Below are 16,767 nucleotides of genomic sequence, written 5' to 3' on the forward strand. Positions count from 1 at the left end.
TTTTCAATAAAATCATCACGTAGTAAATCAACAAAGCCCAAAGTTATGTCCCTTTCTCCTTCAAGTTTACCTACTACTGTACCAGCGTGAATATGATCTCCACCAGACAGACGTAAAGCTTTAGCTAGTACACGAAAGTGCATACCATGATTCTTCTGTCTATCAATAACTGCGTGCATTGCGCGATGGATGTGAAGAAGTAGACCATTATCTCGGCAATAATGAGCCAAGCTAGTATTTGCAGTGAACCCACCTGTTAAGTAGTCATGCATTACGATGGGAGCTCCCAATTCTCTGGCAAATATGGCCCTTTTAATCATTTCTTCACATGTACCCGCAGTAGCATTCAAGTAATGCCCTTTGATTTCACCTGTTTCAGCCTGTGCTTTAAAAATTGCTTCGGCACAAAATAAGAAACGGTCTCTCCAACGCATAAATGGTTGGGAGTTCACATTCTCATCATCTTTGGTAAAATCAAGTCCACCACGTAGACATTCATAAACTGCTCTACCGTAGTTCTTAGCGGATAACCCCAATTTAGGTTTAATAGTACATCCTAATAGGGGGCGACCGTACTTGTTCAATTTATCTCTTTCAACCTGGATGCCATGAGGCGGGCCTTGGAAAGTTTTAGTATAAGAAGGAGGGATTCGCAGATCCTCTAGACGTAGAGCGCGCAGGGCTTTGAACCCAAATACATTACCCACAATGGAAGTAAACATGTTAGTAACAGAACCTTCTTCAAAAAGGTCTAAGGGGTAAGCTACATAACATATATATTGATTTTCTTCTCCAGCAACGGGCTCAATGTGGTAGCATCGCCCTTTGTAACGATCAAGGCTGGTAAGCCCATCGGTCCACACGGTTGTCCATGTACCAGTAGAAGATTCAGCAGCTACTGCTGCCCCTGCTTCCTCGGGCGGAACTCCGGGTTGAGGAGTTACTCGGAAGGCTGCCAAGATATCAGTATCTTTGACTTCATATTCAGGAGTATAATAAGTCAATTTATACTCTTTAACACCAGCTTTGAATCCAACACTTGCTTTAGTCTCTGTTTGTGGTGACATAAGCCCCTCCCTACAACTCATGAATTGAAAATTTTCGCAACAACAAGGTCTGCTCGGCATAAATTAGGAGTTAATGAAACCTTTTCGAAGAAATCTTTCAAAAAATTATCAACTAATCCGAAAGGTTCCTTATTAGACCATGGTATTTGATTCGCCAAATACATCATTATTCTATATTCTTTCATATTCTATATTCTTTCATATGTATGGCGCAACCCAATCCGTGTTTTTCAAGTTTAGAATTCCTTACTTTTTTTTTGAATCGAAATGAAAATGAAATAAATGAAATAGAAATATTATAAATATATAATTATAATTAGAATTATAAATATAAAATATATATATAAAATATATAAATTAAATATAAAATATATAAATTCAATAATAAGTCAATAGTCAATAATAAGATAATACTATAATAATATAAATTCAATAATAAGTCAATAGTCAATAATAATCAATAATAAGATAATAAGATAATAAGAAATAATATAAAATAAGAAATAATATAAATTCAATAATAAGAAATAAGAAAGAATAAGAAATTCACTCTTGACAGTAATATATGTTGTATATGTAAATCCTAGATGTGAAAATATGCGTAATTCGTTTATGAAATGAAAAAAAAGGAATATAGATGGAAAAAGGGGGGATAGGTTGGACGTAAAAAAAAATCGATATGCTAAAATAAAATACGAAATGAAATAAGGGCTAATGAGATAGAAATAAGGAATCGTAAATAGAGTTCGGGTTCGAATTCCATAGATAATATGGATGGTATTGCCTATAATGATAGACAAATGAAAGACAATGATAGACAAATGAAAGACTCTCTCAAAATTGTTATTTATTTATCCACTTGATATTTTGCAAATAGGTTGGTTGAACTTAAAAATTCCTTCATTGAATAAGGAAACAATCCAATTGAATTGCATTCAATTGGATGGTACCAACGAAATCGAGTGCTAATCCCCATTTCTTATTGAATTAACCGATCAACTTGCTGTCGAAGATTTTTTTTATTAGAAAATTTTCGAAAAAAAAAATTGACATATTTCACTTTATTTTATTATGAGAATAAATCCTACTACTTCTGTTCCTGGAGTTTCCACGCTTGAAAAAGAAAATCTGGGACGTATTTCTCAAATCATCGGTCCAGTACTGGATGTAGCCTTTCCCCCGGGCAAGATGCCTAATATTTACAACGCTTTGGTAGTTAAGGGTCGAGATACCATCGGTCAACAAATTAATGTAACTTGTGAGGTACAGCAATTATTAGGAAACAATCGAGTTAGAGCTGTAGCTATGAGCGCTACAGATGGTCTAATGAGAGGAATGGAAGTGATTAACACGGGAGCTCCTCTAAGTGTTCCAGTCGGCGGAGCGACCCTAGGACGAATTTTTAACGTGCTTGGGGAGCCCGTTGATAATTTAGGTCCTGTAGATACTCGCACAACATCCCCTATTCATAAACCTGCGCCCGCTTTCATACAATTAGATACAAAATTATCTATTTTTGAAACAGGAATTAAAGTAGTCGATCTTTTAGCTCCTTATCGTCGTGGAGGAAAAATCGGACTATTTGGGGGAGCTGGGGTAGGTAAAACAGTACTCATTATGGAATTGATCAACAACATTGCCAAAGCTCATGGGGGTGTATCCGTATTTGGCGGAGTAGGTGAACGTACTCGTGAAGGAAATGATCTTTACATGGAAATGAAAGAATCTGGAGTAATTAATGAACAAAATCTTGCGGAATCAAAAGTGGCTTTAGTCTACGGTCAGATGAATGAACCGCCAGGAGCTCGTATGAGAGTTGGGTTGACTGCCCTAACTATGGCGGAATATTTCCGAGATGTTAATAAACAAAACGTACTTCTATTTATAGACAATATCTTCCGTTTTGTCCAAGCGGGATCCGAAGTATCTGCCTTATTGGGTAGAATGCCTTCCGCTGTGGGTTATCAACCCACCCTTAGTACCGAAATGGGTTCTTTACAAGAAAGAATTACTTCTACCAAGGAGGGATCCATAACTTCTATTCAAGCAGTTTATGTACCCGCGGATGATTTGACCGACCCTGCCCCTGCCACAACATTTGCGCATTTAGATGCTACTACCGTACTATCAAGAGGATTAGCTGCCAAAGGTATCTATCCAGCGGTAGATCCTTTAGACTCAACGTCAACTATGCTCCAACCTCGAATCGTTGGAAAGGAACATTATGAAACTGCGCAAAGGGTTAAGCAAACCTTACAACGTTACAAAGAACTTCAGGACATTATAGCTATCCTGGGGTTGGACGAAGTGTCCGAAGAGGATCGCTTAACCGTAGCAAGAGCGCGAAAAATTGAGCGTTTCTTATCACAACCCTTTTTCGTAGCGGAAGTATTTACTGGTTCCCCGGGGAAATATGTTGGCCTAGCAGAAACAATTAGAGGATTTCAATTGATCCTTTCCGGAGAATTAGACGGTCTTCCTGAACAGGCCTTTTATTTGGTAGGTAACATCGATGAAGCTACTGCGAAGGCTACGAACTTAGAAATGGAGAGCAAATTGAATAAATGACCTTAAATCTTTGCGTACTCACCCATAATCGAATTGTTTGGGATTCAGAAGTGAAAGAAATCATTTTATCTACTAATAGCGGACAAATTGGCGTATTACCAAATCACGCGCCTATTGCCACAGTTGTAGATATAGGTATTTTGAGAATACGCCTTAACGACCAATGGTTAACGATGGCTCTGATGGGTGGTTTTGCTAGAATAGTCAATAATGAAATCACTATTTTTGGAAAGGATGCGGAAAAGGGTAGTGACATTGATCCACAAGAAGCTCAGCAAGCTCTTGAAATAGCGGAAGCTAACTTGAGGAAAGCTGAAGGCAAGAGGCAAACAATTGAGGCAAATCTAGCTCTCAGATGGGCTAGGACACGAGTAAAGGCTATCAACGCGATTTCGTAACTAGTTGGTTAATCGAAAGAATTTCCGTATAAACAGAACTTTCGTTTCTACATCCCATTTTTATTCTGCTGATTAAATAGAATCAAATACAATCAAAAGTGAAATAGTGAAATTTGATCTAACGAAAAATTTGAAAATTGAAAACGGAAATAGAATAGGATGAAAAAGATAGAAAATCAATAAAAGAAGGTGGGTAGAAAAACTTATTAGACACCGGGATCAATGGTATCTAATAAGTTCTACCTACTATTGGATTTGAACCAATGACTCCCGCCGTATGAAAGCAATACTCTAACCACTGAGTTAAGTAGGTCATTTATTATCATAAGGAATCATAAAGAGAAAGAAAAGGGACCTATCACATCGATGGATTATAAATCCGATATTACTTCTAAGCAATACCAATCAAACCGACCAAAAAGGTATGATTATGATGTTGGATCATGTAATATTCATCTTGACAAGAAATTATCTAAATAATATGATAAAATATGTATCACAAACACAAGGGCTATAGCTCAGTTAGGTAGAGCACCTCGTTTACACGCGCGCCAATGTTTTTCAGGGGAGTCTATCATGCAATCAAAAAAAATTGATCCTTTTGAGAAATCGATGTCTTACTCCATTACTTTGAAGGAACAAAACAAGAGAACAATAGCCTGACAAATGGTTTGGTTCGATTCGGGTGCCGTTTAGGCAGGAGCAGGATCCGAATCGAACCTATCATTGATTTGAGATATTGATAGGGCGAATACCCAGTCTATTCAATGCTAGGCATAATGAGTATAAGGACCTCAAAAATTCTCTTTTCGTCCTATGAATCTTAAGGTGTATGAAGTTTCATCTTTGATTTTTTAATCAGGATGATAGAGACTTCATTTAACTTAGGTTGATCTAGGCCAGAAGCAGACCTACGTCAAGATAAACTTTCCCTTCTTTGAAACACTTTGGTAGTGCTCCTGTATCAGTAATGAATCAGAGCACATGGAACCATCTTCCTTTTTTTTCTAAGAGAAAAAATATATATATGGTAGACTAACTGATATTTCTATCAGTTAATGAAAGAGCCCAATGCAAAAAAATGCATGTTGGGTCTTTGAAATAGGTCGAATCATTTTGATAATAATCAGTTCGATCTGTTTTACCGAGAAGGTCTACGGTTCGAGTCCGTATAGCCCTATATTTTATATTTTTATTTTATATTTTATTAATTTTTATATTTTATTAATTTTTATATTTTATTAATTTTTATATTTTATTAATTTAAAATATTTATTAAATTAATAAAAAAATATTTATTAAATTAATAAAAATGAAATGAAAATAATATTCTTAAAACTAAAGCAAACTAAAACAATAAAGAATATCCAAATACAAATAAAAAAAGTTGTATAGTTTTTTTCCTAATTATTGTATTCTTTGTTGATTGGAACTGGTCGCTTCCAGTTGCTTGGTTAAAATCATTCCCATAAGCTCGCTCACAGGGAGATCGCTCAGAAACTGAAAACAAAAGCGCATTTCAACAGAATCTCATAAATATATATAATATATATTAAATATATATATATAGATAATATATATATAGATAATATCTATAAAAAGATATAATATCTATAAAATATAGATAGAAAATAAAAAATGTATTCTATATATAACTATATATAAATTTATTCTATATTCTATATATAACTATATAATATACTATATAATATATATATAAATTTATTCTATATTCTATATATATTCTATATATATAATAGATAATAAGATAATAGAAAAGAGAAAAGGTTTTTTTTTTTTTTTTTTATTTCTAATACATATTAGATATTAGTTATATATTAGAATTCCTTTTATTTAGAAAAATACGAAATGAAGTGAAAACAAAAAAGTTTTACTTGTTTTGGATTTGTATAGTATTCTACTATACTATATAGTAATAGTATAAATATCTATGTAATAGTATAAATGTAATAGTATAAATATCTATTTATACTATTACTATACAAATTAGTACTATATCGAATACAAATTAGTACTATATCGAAATTAAATCGAAATAAGTGAAATGTAAATAGGATTAATTCCAATCAATAAATCTTAAAACGCAACAGCAAACAAACGAAACTAGACGATTCGATCAAACTGAATTGTTGGTTTGACTAAACAAACAGTTGTGGATGACTTGACAATGAATTCCAGGTCGAATCGACTAATCCGGTCTATTTTTCACATTCATAGGAGTTCGTCTATGTTTCTGCTTTACGAATATGATATTTTCTGGGCATTTCTAATAATATCAAGTGCTATTCCTATTTTGGCATTTCTAATTTCTGGAGTTTTAGCCCCGATTAGAAAGGGTCCAGAAAAACTTTCTAGTTATGAATCGGGTATAGAACCAATGGGCGATGCTTGGTTACAATTTCGAATCCGTTATTATATGTTTGCTCTAGTTTTTGTTGTTTTTGATGTTGAAACGGTTTTTCTTTATCCATGGGCAATGAGTTTCGATGTATTGGGGGTACCCGTATTCATAGAAGCTTTAATTTTCGTGCTTATCCTAATTGTTGGTTCAGTTTATGCATGGCGAAAAGGAGCATTGGAATGGTCTTAGTTCCTGAATATTCAGATAATAAAAAGAAAGAAAAAAGTAAAAATAATAATAACATTGAGTATGAATTCCATTGAATTTCCCTTACTTGATCGAACAACCCAAAACTCAGTTATTTCAACTACATTAAATGATCTTTCAAATTGGTCAAGACTCTCCAGTTTATGGCCGCTTCTTTATGGTACCAGTTGTTGCTTCATTGAATTTGCTTCATTAATAGGCTCACGATTCGACTTTGATCGTTATGGGCTGGTCCCAAGATCGAGTCCTAGACAAGCGGACCTAATTTTAACAGCTGGAACAGTAACAATGAAAATGGCTCCCTCTTTAGTGAGATTATATGAACAAATGCCCGAACCTAAATATGTTATTGCTATGGGCGCGTGTACAATTACAGGAGGGATGTTCAGTACTGATTCTTATAGTACTGTTCGGGGAGTCGATAAGCTAATTCCTGTGGATGTCTATTTGCCGGGCTGTCCCCCTAAACCCGAGGCAGTTATAGATGCTATAACAAAACTTCGTAAGAAAATATCTCGCGAAATCTATGAAGATCGAATTAGATCTCAACAGGGGGATCGGTGTTTTACTACCAATCACAAGTTTTGTCTTGTACGCAGTACTCATACTGGAAATTATAATCAAGGATTACTCTATCAACCACCATCTACTTCAGAGATTCCTCCTGAAACATTTTTCAACTACAAAAGTTCAATATCTTCCCACGAATTAGTGAATTAGGTAGGATTCAGAAACAGAATAACAAACAACGAATTAATCTTCATAAATTCGATTTCATCGTAAATGTGAAATACTTATCTTATACAAATTACAAATAAAAAAGAAAAGTGCGGGAGAGATAAAAAAGATGCAGGGCCGTTTGTCTGTTTGGCTAGTCAAACACGGGCTAGTTCATAGATCTTTGGGCTTCGATTACCAAGGAATAGAGACTTTACAAATAAAGCCCGAGGATTGGCATTCCATTGCTGTTATTTTATATGTATATGGTTACAATTATCTACGTTCCCAATGTGCTTATGATGTAGCACCAGGCGGACTGTTAGCCAGTGTGTATCATCTTACGAGAATAGAGTATGGTGTAGATCAACCGGAAGAAGTATGTATAAAAGTATTTGCTCCAAGGAGTAACCCTAGAATTCCGTCTGTTTTCTGGGTTTGGAAAAGTGCGGATTTTCAAGAACGAGAATCTTATGACATGTTGGGAATCTCTTATGAGAATCATCCACGACTGAAACGTATCTTAATGCCCGAAAGTTGGATAGGGTGGCCTTTACGTAAGGATTACATTGCCCCCAATTTTTATGAAATACAAGACGCTCATTGAATGATAAGAAACTAATTACAACTTCAAATATTCAAGGAATATTTGTACATTCTCTTCTAGCTCAAACGGAGGAATTGAGGTTTCATTCGTATTCTTATGGATAGGCTAATAAATAAAAAGAAATAAAAGACAATACATCATTGAAATTCTCGATTTTTGAAGATACCTTTTTATTTTATTTCGGACGAGCCGAGACAATAGGATGAACAACAAGGGTTCTATACCGTGAACTTTGTATCGCGCACATCACTTAGATGAACTCTAGAGAGTCACATAGAAAGGAATGAAGAAATGGAATATGAAAGAGAATACAAATAAATAAATGAAAGGGAATCGGATTCTATTTGTACTGTAGCTGAGATGAGTCTTGGTTATTTCTATCCTTGAACTCCTCTAGACCAGACTTTTGGTTGGGCCTTTCAACCAACTATTTTAATCTTTTTTTTTAATTAAATATGTATGAAGTATTAACATTCTTTTTGAATGTGAGGAGCCACAGCGTGAACAAATAAAAAAGAAGAGGAAAGATAATGAAATTTTTTTCTTTTACTACATTATTTATTTTTTTTACTACATTATAATTATAATAGACTCTTTGCTCATCTAAAAAATAGAAACAAAAAAAAAAAAAAAAATAAATAAAGAGAGGGTTTACTTCCAGATAGCTAGCTAGATAAGTATGTATTATGTCGATCTATATCAATTAATTTGTAGAGTAGATACTCATACAAATTAATCATACGCCGAGAACCAGATTTGAACTGGTGACACGAGGATTTTCAGTCCTCTGCTCTACCAACTGAGCTATCCCGACCATTACCGACGCATTATCCTCATAATACTAGATGACTTGGGTCTATGTCACTTAAAAATGAAAACAAAAAAAAAAACGAAAAAGTATTAAATTAAAAGGGGAATTTCTTGGATCTTTAAAAGGAAGACTTTGTAAATTTCAGTATGAGTAATGATATGGATTATGAATCATTCAAATAGGTATTCCTTGCTCAAGGGTGTTGATTTGTACGTATATCATATATATATCACAATATATCATATCACAAGACTTGTGATAAGAGAACAAAATTCTGCTAGGATACGCTTGTAAAATGGAAAAGAATAGGATGAATGAGAAACATAAGGAACTTTGAACCACTAACAAAAAGGGTAGGATAAAATAAATAGATAGCAAACGGGCTTTTTGGGGTTGGGGATAGAGGGACTTGAACCCTCACGATTTTTAAAGTCGACGGATTTTCCTCTTACTATAAATTTCATTGTTGTCGGTATTGATATTGACATGTAGAACGGGACTCTATCTTTATTCTCGTCCGATTAATCAGTTTTTCAAAAGATTTATCAGACTATGGAGTGAATGATTTGATTAATGAATATTCTATTCGATTCTTTCTTCAACTTGGAATCGATTCACAACAATTCTTTTTATTTTTCATATAAATTGATTTTGCATATAAATAAAAAAAATACGGGTTCGAGTCGTCTTTTTTGGTTTTTCATTAGTATACCTATTTATTTTATATTTTATATAGGTATATCTTGCATCCTTTCTGGAGTTTCGATATAAGGATTCCTTTACCAACAGTCAACCCCATTTGTTAGAATAGCTTCCATTGAGTCTCTGCACCTATCCCTTTTTTATTATTCTCGCTTGTTGAACCTTTGTTTATTTTCGTAAAATAATAGGATTTGGCTCAGGATTGCCCATTTTTCATTCCGGGGTTTCTCTGAATTTGAAAGTTATCACTTAGTAGGTTTCCATACCAAGGCTCAATCCAATCCAATTAAGTCCGTAGCGTCTACCAATTTCGCCATATCCCCTTTGTGTCTTGAGATTAGGATCTCATTAGGATGCACTTCCTTCCCCCTTTCTCCTTCCCTTCCTTTCCCCTTTCTTTCATTTATTTATTTTCTTTCTTTTTATGCGAAAACCGTTGAATTTAGTATTGAATTTAGTAGATATAGATACTGATTCTTATATCGAAGGGTCTTTACCTATTTTATTTCTTGTTTGTTTATCTTCTTTCGTCTCTATCGGAGACCCGTATTTATTTGGTCCAATCAGAAAATATTTTATCATTTCTGTATTCGCAATTCAATATAGATGGATATTCCATAACATATATATGCCCCCCTTACTCTCAGTTTTCTCAGGCAATTTACTCGAACGGTCGATTTTTTTTTTTTTTTTCGTCTTAGCTTCCGCCTTTATGAATGAAAACAAAAGAAAGGAGTCTCTCATCTCTCATTATGATCTGGATTTCATTTCTATGGGTTGCATCTTTTCTTTTTTCTTTAATTTTATTTTTATTCTTATTCTTTTATTAGACTATCCTATATAACCATAATAAGATAACTAAAAAAATAAAAATAAAAATGAAAATTGAATTTATTCATTATTAAAATTTATTCATTTTAAAATTTATTCATTATTAATTATTTATTTTCTAGTATAATAGCATAATAGCTAGAACTAATTATTCCATTCATTTCTATTTCGACTTCGAAGATAATTCGAATTAGTTAGTCTAAAAAACAAAGTTTCATTCTAATTATTTAGACTTATAACGTATCATTTATATAATGATAATATATATATAAATTATATATAAATATAAATTATATATAAATGCATAAAAATATTTTCACTATAATTATCTAATTATTAGACTCTATTTATAATTCTAAACTAAATATAAATAAATTAAATATATATTAAATCTATATTAAATATAAATAAATATTAAATATAAATAAATTAAATCTATATTAAATCTATCTATCTATATTAAAATTAAATCTATCTATTAAATTAAATCTATATCTATATCTATATAAAAAAAAAAAATTATATATAATTTAAATGTAAAATATACTAAAAATATACTAAAAAATACTAAAAATATAAAATAAAAAATATAGTAATATTATACTTAGTATACTAATATTATACTAATATATATATAATACTAAATTATATATATAATACTAAATAGAATATAATACTAAATAGAATAGAATACTAAATAGAATAGACTAATAGAATAAAGATAACATATAATAAAATAAATATAAAATAAAAATATATAATATAGAGATAAATAATAAATAATTATAAAAATTATAAATATATTTATAATTTATTTTTATAATTTTTATAATTATAATAAAATTAGAATTAAATTATAATAATATTATTATAATTTAATATTATTAAATATAATGTTATTAAATATTAATATGATTAAATTAAAATATGATTAAATTAAAATATCATTTTTAATATGATTAAAATATAATCAAATAGAATGATTAAAATATAATCAAATAGAATTATATTATTCTATTCTTAATTATTATATTCTATCAATATTAGATTGAATATTAGATTGAATCTACCATTATTATATATTATTATATATTATTATATATCATTATATTAAATATGATTATATTAAATATGGCATAAATTATGTATGGCATAAATATGGCATTTAAAATTTAAAATTCTAGTTTTTCTAAATTCTAGTCTATAATTCATATTAATAATTCATAGTAATTATGAATAACTAATAGATAGTTAATAGATAAGATCGTAATAGTTTGCTGAATTCCTATGGATACAAAATTTCTATTATTTGAGCCCGCTTAGCTCAGAGGTTAGAGCATCGCATTTGTAATGCGATGGTCATCGGTTCGATTCCGATAGCCGGCTTTCTCTATTTGTTTGCTTTTTTACTTTTTTACATGATTGATAATGTTTTTTTGAAATCAAAGAACATTGAAAAAGCTTTTTCCCCTTTTCTTTCCAAAGGTCAACGATCCGTTTATTATGTCGTAGAAACTTTCAATTAGGAATAAAATTGGAGGAGTTAGATCTTTGCAGAATAAATCAAGAAAAAAAAAAAGGAAACTTTTTTTGGTTTAATTTTTAGATTTTAATTTTTATATTTTATATTTAATATATATTTTATATTTAATATATTTATATATTATATATATTTTATTTTAATTTCTATTTTTTGTATACATTATATACAATATACATTATATACAATACAAAAAAGTATGGATATTGATCCAATTCATCTCATTAATATTTGTAGTACAATCCTTCAGTCGATTTCGCTTCATTTAGTTCAGTTTTAATTTAGGTTTATGAAATTTCAATAAAATTCAAATTAATAAGGAGTCTTTATGTCGCGTTACCGAGGGCCTCGTTTCAAAAAAATACGCCGTCTGGGGGCTTTACCGGGACTAACTAGTAAAAGTCCTAGAGCCGGAAGCGATCTTAGAAACCGATCGCGCTCCGGTAAAAAATCTCAATATCGTATTCGTTTAGAAGAAAAACAAAAATTGCGTTTTCATTATGGCCTTACAGAACGACAATTACTTAAATACGTTCGTATTGCCAGAAAAGCAAAAGGGTCAACAGGTCAGGTTTTACTACAATTACTTGAAATGCGTTTGGATAACATCCTTTTTCGATTAGGTATGGCTTCAACTATTCCTCAAGCCCGCCAATTAGTTAACCATAGACATATTTTAGTTAATGGTCGTACAGTAGATATACCAAGTTATCGCTGCAAACCCCGAGATATTATTTCAGCGAGGGATGAACAAAAATCTAGAACTCTGATTCAAAATTATCTTGATTCATCCACCCATGAGGAATTACCAAAGCATTTGACCCTTCACACATTACAATATAAAGGATTAGTCAATCAAATAATAGATAGGAAATGGGTCGGTTTGAAAATAAATGAATTGCTTGTCGTAGAATATTATTCTCGTCAGACTTAAACCTAACTAAAATAACAAAACAAGGGTTCTGCTCCCTTTTCACCTGAGTTAAGGTTAAGTAAAGGAAGACAGGGTAAGGGATTTGATTCGGAAATTTTATTTTTCTCCTATTCATGTATGATAGATCCGTAGGTAGATTTTCATCCCCTGTACGCTATTTTACGTATTCCGTATTAAAAAGAAATTGGGAATAGAGAATCTATATCAAAGAAGGGTCTAACTCTTTAGTATCTGTTCTTATTTGATTTGATACATTGTAGTCAGTTACATTGGCGAATTAGGTGAAGGTGCGGAAAGAGAGGGATTCGAACCCTCGGTAAACAAAAGTCTACATAGCAGTTCCAATGCTACGCCTTGAACCACTCGGCCATCTCTCCTACATAATTATTATGGCCGATAACCCGAGCGAATAGCGAGTTATTCATATTAGATTGTTCGAGAGGTACGAACAATATCAATTCTAACTAGAAAACTAGCTATAAAAATAGAAAACTTTTCATCACTTTTTTCAGCACTTTTTCTTTAGCCTCCCGACTCGAAGAAATTTTTTTGTGAGGGGGCTGTTAAAAATAAATAATATAATACGATAAACATATACCATATATATCTATTCATGTTTGCGAAAAAGGCACTCCCATCTTTTTTCTGATATTTCTACCGGACTGGATTAAATCAATGAATTGAAACGAATCAAATCAATCGATTGGTTTTTTTTTTTTAGACTATGCTTAATGGATATTTTTAGTTCATAATTCTCTTTAGACTCTAATTCCCCATTTCTATAAGAATTCTAAAATTCTTTTCCAGTTTTAGATCTCTCAACAACAACCTCTTACTCTGTAAATCTATTACAAATTCATAAATCCTCTAAGGGATTTTTATATTTGATTATATGTTGTATACCTGCTATGCACAAAACACAAAAAAGGGCAGTTATTTTATTTTCATCATAGAACGATTATTCGATTATTTTTCCTCTTTTTATCATAATTTAATCAAAACTTCTCTAATTTTGCTAATCTATCCTAATCCGTAGGATAAATTTTTTGATTCTTCAACTTCGATGAAATCGTAATAATTCTTTTTTCTTTTTATATTTTATTCTTATACTAATAAATTCTTATACTAATAAATTTGGATGAAATAAAATAGGATTCAAATATTTCTTTTTTTTTTTTTTTCTTGATTCCTGCCAAAAAAATTGAAGTAAAGTAGAGGGCTATATCTTTTTTTTTTTTTTTTTTATGGAATGGGTCTGCTTTTATGTTATTTCGTACTGTACGCTTCCTTTGTTTGTGAGATCCTTTTTTTTTTCTCACGAAGGGGTAATGAAAAGAGTTATAGAATGGATTGCTACCTATGCCTAGATCGCGGATAAATGGAAATTTTATTGATAAGACCTTTTCAATCGTAGCCAATATCTTATTACGAATAATTCCGACAACTTCAGGAGAAAAAGAGGCATTTACTTATTACAGAGATGGTGCGATTTGATTATTATTATATAATTATAATTATTTTATATATTTTAATTATTTTATATATATTTTTTTTTTTATTTTTATTTTACCGCTCTTAGTCTTAGGAAAAAGACACATGATTCGGAATAGAAAAAAAAAAAAAAAGACTATTGAAAAAAAAAAAGAAATCTACGCTTGTTGAAGGTGAAGTTTATAAATAAAGCAATTCCTTCTGTCGTGTATCCCCGATTAATGCAACCTCAGATGCTTCAATTGTTGATTCGAGTATTGAGCGAAAGGTTACACCTATGGGTCTGTATTGTGGGTCAACCCTACTACACTAGTACCAATAGGCGGCATAGAGGAAGAAGCACTACATCTAGGAATCAACAACACGAAAACTTTGTTATTGTTATAAAGGATTCCCTTTCCTTATCGGGATCGGAACTAAGAGAAATGGTTGGGACAACAAACATCCATCTTGTTCGTACTTTGGATACCCATATAACCATCGAAGATTGTTGAAGTGACTAATTCCTGGAAATTAAGGAGCGTTGAGAACAAAGAAATTGTTGGAGTTTACTTTATTTATCTAGTACGAACACGCTTGATGGTAAGAAAAGATCTTTTGCAAGAGGGTTGGCTAGAGATTTCTTGTAAAAACATTAGCCCCGCTCAGTTCATAATGACAATATTTCGACCTTTTTTTTAATTCCATGGATTATTCTCATTATGCACATAAAGGAGGAGCCGTATGAGGTGAAAATCTCACGTACGGTTTTGGAACGGAGAATTCGTTGAATCGAATGACGACCGTAACGGATGTCGGCTCAATCCGAAGGAAATTATGCGGAAGCCTTACAGAATTATTATGAAGCTATGCGACTAGAAATTGATCCCTATGATCGAAGTTATATACTCTATAACATAGGCCTTATCCACACAAGTAACGGAGAACATACAAAAGCTTTAGAATATTATTTTCGAGCACTAGAACGAAACCCGTTCTTACCACAAGCTTTTAATAATATGGCTGTGATCTGTCATTACGTGCGACTATCTCCACTATAGAAATAAAAAAAAAAAGGAAAGAAAGAGCAAATACGCTAGTAAATAAATACGCTAGTAAATAAAATAGGCTTTCTACATATTGCATCGTCCAAAAAACGATTTTTATCAGCTGTAACAAAAAAAGAAAAAAAAAAAAGAAACTTCATAGAAGTCAAAATATGAAGAAATATATATGCCTAGATACTTTATTCTATGGATAAAGGATCTAATTGATAGAGGAAGCACCGTAAAGATCAATTAGCGAGGTTTTGGGCCGATACAATAAAAATAAATAAGAACTGCTTATTTATGTCATGATATGAGATAAAAATTAGGAATCAACTTATGTAATAGAGCCGATCCCCTAAGTTATTGAGCAGCGGTGTAGCATCAGATCCCAAAGACAGTAAGTCTTTTTTATGAGGAAGAAGTCTTTTTCAAGGATTCTATATAAATTTATATATGATATGAAACCGAGATAGTTACCTTTCAGAAAAATCTAACGGACGATAATCCCGAAACGCCTATGCTTTATTTTTCTGAAGGTGGGAGAAAAGATAAAACTCATTATTAATTTAATCCAAATTAAAGTTTGAAACTCATGTAATTAACCTCTTTTGGTTAACCCGAGACAAATCGATAGGATCTATGAGAAATCTCATTCAATTGGATATATGGTAGGGTAAAAAAATGGGACACCAAAAGAATTGACTGCCGAGCCGTATGAGGTAGGAAACTCTCAAGTACGGTTCTAAGGGAAGGAATTGACCCGCCTATTCCGACCGGGGAGAACAGGCCATTCGACAGGGGGATTCTGAAATAGCGGAGGCTTGGTTCGATCAAGCCGCTGAGTATTGGAAACAGGCTATAGCGCTTACTCCTGGTAATTATATTGAAGCGCAGAATTGGTTAAAGATCACGAGGCGTTTCGAATAAGAACAAGAGCTCTCTGTTTATTTATTATTTTCGGATTAGAAATTCTAATTAGAAATTAGAAAATTCTATTACTATTAAATTCTATTCTTATTCTATTAAATCCATTTAATTAAATTACCTTACCATTAAAATTATTAAATTAGATTTTTTATTCATATTCAATTTGAATCTTTAAATATTAAAAAATATTAATTTAATTGGAATTGTTAATTGTGTAATTGTTTGTTTTTGTTGGACCCATCGGTCAGATCATTTCTCTCTCTCTGGGAAAAACCAATCAAAGAATTTCATTATATCCTTTCTAAAATCGTTCTATTTCGTCTGATATTTCGTAAGGATAAGTAATACACGGATATAGCAAAATAAAAAATATTTTCTTTTCTGCTTCTATTAAAACGAATAAAAACCCCTCGAATGACTCAATATCAATACTGGAGTATCCCTTAGTAATGAATGCTCACGCGAGTTGGGATAGAGTAATATTCCTTGTTCTATCTATGTAAGACAAAAAAAACTC

At 31.7% G+C, this 16,767-nt stretch overlaps 3 non-coding genes across 3 annotated transcripts; 1 reads left to right on the plus strand and 2 right to left on the minus strand.

The window, feature by feature from the left end:
- Positions 1-8,727: 8,727 nt before the first annotated feature.
- Positions 8,728-8,800, minus strand: TRNAF-GAA (transfer RNA phenylalanine (anticodon GAA)). Its single transcript has one exon. It is a non-coding gene; the product is annotated as a tRNA-Phe (tRNA).
- A 2,843-nt stretch (positions 8,801-11,643) lies between these two features.
- Positions 11,644-11,716, plus strand: TRNAT-UGU (transfer RNA threonine (anticodon UGU)). The gene has a single exon. It is a non-coding gene; the product is annotated as a tRNA-Thr (tRNA).
- A 1,378-nt stretch (positions 11,717-13,094) lies between these two features.
- Positions 13,095-13,181, minus strand: TRNAS-GGA (transfer RNA serine (anticodon GGA)). Its single transcript has one exon. It is a non-coding gene; the product is annotated as a tRNA-Ser (tRNA).
- Between the last annotated feature and the right edge of the window lie 3,586 nt (positions 13,182-16,767).

This window comes from Durio zibethinus, unplaced genomic scaffold (genome assembly GCF_047325235.1).
Source record: "Durio zibethinus cultivar Kanyao isolate XHJ-2024 unplaced genomic scaffold, ASM4732523v1 HiC_scaffold_2, whole genome shotgun sequence".
NCBI classification, from domain to species: domain Eukaryota; kingdom Viridiplantae; phylum Streptophyta; class Magnoliopsida; order Malvales; family Malvaceae; genus Durio; species Durio zibethinus.